A 6,169-nucleotide genomic window follows, 5' to 3' on the forward strand; every position below is an offset into this window, starting at 1 on the left:
GACGTGTAAAGCTCCCTCTCTCCAGTTTTTAATCATGCTCTGAACCAGGGACCAAGACATCTCCTTCCAGCTCGTTGTCTGGGGCCTGGATTCAGGGACAATCACCTGTCTCTTCTAGATCAGGCCGTCTGAAGTAGATTGCTAGACAATCTCACTTTATATCCGCACCAGCTTAATTTACTACCCAGAAGGTCCTGCAGGCCATCGCCCTGCTTAAAAATAGCCCTCCTTGGAACATACACCACAAACCAGAAAGGTTGACTGTAAATAGCAATGACCCCCCCAGGACCTTGGACTGCAGCCCTGTATTTCAGAGGGAGCTGCCCAGGCCTCTGGTGATGGTCACGTACCCAGCTTCTATGGCCACGTGCACATCACCAGCTGATTCCTTTCCCTTCCTTCTCAGGACCCAATCCATGTACAGAGGGGATGATGGAGCCCAGGAATAACCTCCCACCTAGAGAAGTTCTCTTTCAGTCTCCACCTCTTTTAAATATGACCCAAAGCAAAAAACAAATATTTTACCTTTGCATGGGGGTACTGACTGGGAGAGTGCATGAGAGGGCCTTCTGGGGTTGGAAAGTTTCCTGATTTGGGAGCGGTTGTATGGGGGTACACACATGTAAAAATTCCTCAAGCTGTACACTTAAGATTCTAGCACTTCACTGTGTATTGGTCTTACCTCAGTTAATATATATGCCATCATTATAACCTAGCTTACAATGAATTGAAATTTTTACAAAGTGATACCCTTTCTGCATATGATGTACTCAGATATTTTCTAGGCTCTCCTACGTTCTTTCATTAAACAATTGCAGATTGGGACCAACCAAACTGTTCCTCTAAAGAGTCGAGTTCCCAGTGTGCACATGATCCTCTAAAGAGTTAAGAGTTCCCAGTGCGCACATTCTCTCCTAATGGACCATGGTCCCTCCGGCTCCCCTGGCAGAACAGGCAGCAAGCTAGAGGTCTGTGGGGCTCACCAGCTGCTGTTTCGCTGTTTCGCTCTTTCATGGCAGTTCAGGCATCAGATGAAATAAATCCAGTGAGCCTGAAATAGCCCAGATCCCAGATCCAGAGAACCGTGAGGGTTTTGAAGAGCATGGAGATGTAGAATTTAAAGGATGGCAGTTGCCATCTTTCTTTTTTCCCAATTCCTTACTAATGGACATTTAGCCTCCCCCCACCTCCCACACCTTACCTCAACCCCTCATCTTTTACAGTGTAATTTTACATAAGTTAGTAAGTAAGGTCAGAAGAGAAGTTGGGATCTTATTGAGAAAAGGGGTGTGGTATCTTCTTTTGGGGGCCTAGTCGTCCTCACGCTTAGAATAAATGTGGTGTGGTGGGATGGCAGCCTCCACAGGTGACTCAACAGAAATTCCAGATTTCCGAAAATCCTTCAGATGTGATCTCTGTCATATGACACCTACTCCTTTCTTATCATTGCCAACTTCCTTCAGAGGGTGAAGGCTCTTTCCACACCTAGTGGCCAGGGTGGCCATGTGGCTTGGTCTTGCCATAGGGACAGGAATAGAAGTGAAGTGTTTAACTGCCCTATCACTTGCTCTAAAGGAGATCTCCTGTCGTGGGCTTATTCTCTTTTCTGTTCCCGAATCCAGCTGGAGCCTGGATTTAGCAGGACCCAGATTTGACCAGTAGGCAAGGGCGATGCTGCAAGGAATGACCAAGTAACAAGAGGAAAGGAACCTGGGTTCCTGAATCCCCACCAGGCTGATTGCTCATTTCAGAAATGGAAAAGGAAACCAATGGGACAGGAGGGACCTACATTCTTCCTTTCCTCAGTTCTCTCTTGTGCTCAACAGCTGTGTCATGTTTCCTTCAGCTCGAAATGTTAGGACAACTTCATCTACTTGAAAAAAGTTTAAGTATTTTCATGTGTATTATTCCACGTAACTATTGCAGTAATTCTAGATGGCTCAGGGGCTCATCCAGGGTTGGAGCCAGTGACGGCTGGGCCAGGCCTCAGCACCTTTTCTCTCCACAGTCTGTTTGTCAGCTGCCATTAGGTGAACAGAGCTGTTTGGACAGTAATGAGTTCTGTGCCTGGAGGTGGTCAAACCTGGGCTGACGATGGCACAGGAAAGACGTAAGCCCTGGAAAGACAGGGGAACTAGATGACCCTTAATATTTTTTTGAGGTCCTCCAAATTCTCTAATATTTTGGTACCTGCAGCATGGCTTCCTCTAAACCTTTTCCCCCACCGAACTTCAGAAGCATAACAAAAGAATATCTGAAGGAGCCCATTGTGATGAAAGAGGCAAGACAGAAAAATGCTAAAAGAATCAAATGAAGAGACGAAGGAGATTTTGGAGAATTCGAGAAAGGCAAAGTTTAATTTGCATACAGGCATAACCCACACCTCACCCGGCAAGTGTTAGGCCACAGCACAAACCCCTCTGGCGGAGTCACAAATGTCCATAGATTTGCAAAGCAACTGGACACAAACAATGTAATTCTCAAAGTAACACATGGGTTTGTCCATCACACACACATACAGATCACAAAGAAATACACTTAAATCCTCTGCAGAAGAGAGATGAGGATGGTAATCAAGTTACCTCACATTTGGACAGCACTTTACAGTTTACAGTCTAATCCATTTTGTCCTCATGACAGCCCTGTGAGGTAGGCAGCACAGGAATCACTATTAACTCCATTTCACAGATGAAGAAACTGAGGATCAGAGAGGTTTCAGCACTGGCCTAAGGCTTTAGATGTAGATCTGAGCCTAGGACTCAGGGCTAGGATGCCTAGTCCAGTGCTCTTTCACAACTGCCTTTCCATGGAAAACTCAACGGTGGTGTCAAAGACAGTGGTTCAACATCATTTATTGATGAACTATTATTTTTCTTGAGCAAGTGAGATCAAGTACAGTCAAATCAACCCTAATATTAACGTCACGTGGTGTGGTAGCCAAGATGAATAAATTTCTGAATCATTCATGTGTTTATACCTACAACAAAATGGTTGTTTTCTACTTTAGCTCTGCCCTGCCTTAATTTTAAGTCACTGACAGACATGGAGAAATGACACTCTGATTAGATTTCATTGACTCAAGTCTTATTACCAGGATTCACACAGTGGTGTCTGTAATCAAGTCATTATTTTAAGCTACAATCTGTTGTCTTTCTGAAATGAAAATGAATCCTATTCACTTACTCCTTCTGGCTGTGGACATTAGCCTAGCTCTATCCTTTAGCCGTAAATAATGTTATCTTTTATACCATTTCAACAGCAGTAAAAATGATAAACTTCACAGGCTGGTTTTTAAAAAATCTTATAAAGTGAAGGGAAAGGTTGTTTGTTTTTCTTTTTTTCCCATCCAGGGGGAATAAAATAAAACTTTGAAAAGAAAAGCTAAATAAAATCCTTTATTTTAAAATAAAAGTTAACTTTATTAGGAACAACCCCTCTATTGCATTACTCTTTTTAGTTAAGAATTTAAAAGTGGCCCAATCATTGCTGACCTACGGTCTTGTCTGTTATAGCACTGTGAGAAAAAAAAAGAGGGGCGGGTCCATCATCACCCACACTCTAAACTGGAACGTAACGGAGTTTTCTCTGCAAAGGTATTCAGTATCTGTACTGAAATTTAGCAAACAGTAATGGGGACTTGGTGTCAAAGCCAGTTGAAAATATTGCAACAGTTGTTTAAAATTCCCTCTTTAAATTCCTTCAGAGAAACACTAAGGAAAAGCGACAACATTCTACTTCATGCCTGAATCTGTATAATATATTGGCTTATGTAAGAGATTTGTCCCTGTAGCAAAACTGGATGTCTTAGTTAATAACCAAAGGCATCCCCTAAAATCCCCAAGATAATTTCATTGACAGTACAAAATGTGGGTATTCATCTGAAAGCAAGAAACTGGATTTTACTTCTGATTTTCTGGGTTCATTTTGCAAGAATATAAGTGTTCCCTACTTGGCTGTTAGGGGCTGACCTCCCATCTACTCATAGAAATGGGTCTCATATAATAGAATATCAGCAGACACAGCCAGGGGTGCACGCTCCAACAGTCACACAAAGCTTGCAAGGCAGAAGAGGATGGGTGCTTTAAACAATCAAAAAGAAACCACAAATTGCTCTTGGGGATTTTAAATGTGACCAAATTGAAAAATGCACTTTCCTCTCCCAGCTGGCCCCCAAATAGTGCAGGTCATCAAAAGCAACTCCCTTGGAGGTGGAGTTCTCTCTCTTGCAGCTCCAGCAAGGCTTCAGACTCTACGAAGCGGAAGGAGGGGTGTGTGACGCTCAATAAAATGCAAAAGGTCAGCATAGACTACTGACAGTGCCCAAAGTTGACCACTGGGGGGCGCTTCCAACATTCTGCAGGAAATAGGCCTGAAAGCTTTGTCACTAGTTGAGGAAAACCTGTATGCCAAAAGGGGAGAAGTATTTGGAAATTCCTCTAGTTCCTATTTTTCTCTAATAAGAATGGCTGCGGGCTTCCCTGACGGCGCAGTGGTTGAGAGTCCGCCTGCCGATGCAGGGAACACGGGTTCGTGCCCCAGTCCGGGAAGATCCCACATGCCGCGGAGCGGCTGGGGCCGTGAGCCATGGCCGCTGAGCCTGAGAGTCCGGAGCCTGTGCTTCGCAACGGGAGAGGCCACAACAGTGAGAGGCCCGCGGACCGCAAAAAAAAAAAAAAAAAAGAATGGCTGCATTGCCTCTGGAACATTTGGATCAGAGAATTAAGGGTCCAAACTTCCAGGGACAGTGCCCACAGAACCACACCCTCCCTTCTGGAAGACTTTGGGGACTCTGGGGCAGAGTCCGATGCATCAACCTTTCTGCATGTTGCTCTGCCTGAAACTACTATGTGTGTGGTCCTTTCACTGATTTGTCCTGATTTTAGTTCACCTTCAAAACTATGTTTTTGCACCAAGAAAGTTAACCTTTACTTTCTTATTCTTTTGCAAGACTTTGAGGTGCTTGGTGCAATTGACATATTATTAGTTCAAACTCTGTTTCTGAACATTGAGAAACAAATTCTAAGTTATGCATTGTTAGGATCCAAACAACCCATGCTTCTTATCATGCATCAAGATGCATCAACCTCTTATTTGAAATTAAAGAGAAAAAACAAGCAACTTTTTTTAAAAAAAGAAAAAGAAAGCATCCATAAGTCACCCTCCTTGGGTTTAGTGCTATCCTGTTGGCTAATATGAGCTACTGAAAATATTTTTGGAATGGTCTTTAAACATTATAAGTATTTTCTTTTACTTACTTGATATTTCACTATATAGTTATGTACAGACATGGCCCTTACCATGCAGGAAAAATGTACATTCTCCACCTCTGTGGGACATTACCAGTTCCCTGGGTCTTATGAGCCAGCAAGTTGAATTTATTAGTCAGCTGTCAGCTCTAAAAACATAATTAAAGTGCAAAGAAAGAGAGAAAGCAGCCAGGTCAATTTTTTTTCATTGTCTGCATCAATATGCTTCATGCCTGCCAGATGCCATAGGCTCAGGTAACAATAACTCTATATCTTTTCTCTTCTTTGAAAGCAGAGGTCTCCCTGAGAAGAGAAGAGGGAGGTAAACATGAGATAGCCCTATTTCTTCAACAACCAACAATCCTGGGAGAAGCAAGGTTGCTTTCCCAGCCTAGGGTAGGAGGACTAACCCCTGCATTTGGTTTTCTGACACAAGGGCTGTTGAGTGGTTGGGTCCATTTCCCATATACTTACAATATTTTCACTCAGAAATGTCTCAAAATTTAAAGACGGGGGAAGAACCGTCTACCAACAGCACACGGAAGGGTGGGTTTTAAAAAGAAAATCCCACTAAACAGCTTTTTTAAAAAAATACAATCAACGTTCATAGTGCGGCTAAAAATGGTTTGTGTAAATCAGAATAGATTCCCACATTACCAATGGCGGGGGGGGGGCGGCGGTGGGGAGGGAAGAAAACAAGCACAGCAAGGTGCAGAGATGATTTTTAAGTGTATCTTTTTACTTAGCATTGAAACCCACTCTTCCCCATAGCACTTTGTGGCCTTTTGTCGTATTCCACAGTTTTTCCGGTGAGGTGCGTGGGCATCGTTTTGCAAAGCCTGCACCTGTCTCTCCAAGGGCATTGGCTTCCTGGTCTCCACAGCCTCAGGAAGAAGCCCCCCCCCCCCCCCCCCCCCCCCCCC

Source organism: Lipotes vexillifer, unplaced genomic scaffold, assembly GCF_000442215.2.
Source record: "Lipotes vexillifer unplaced genomic scaffold, Lipotes_vexillifer_v1.1 scaffold740, whole genome shotgun sequence".
In the NCBI taxonomy this organism is placed as follows: domain Eukaryota; kingdom Metazoa; phylum Chordata; class Mammalia; order Artiodactyla; family Lipotidae; genus Lipotes; species Lipotes vexillifer.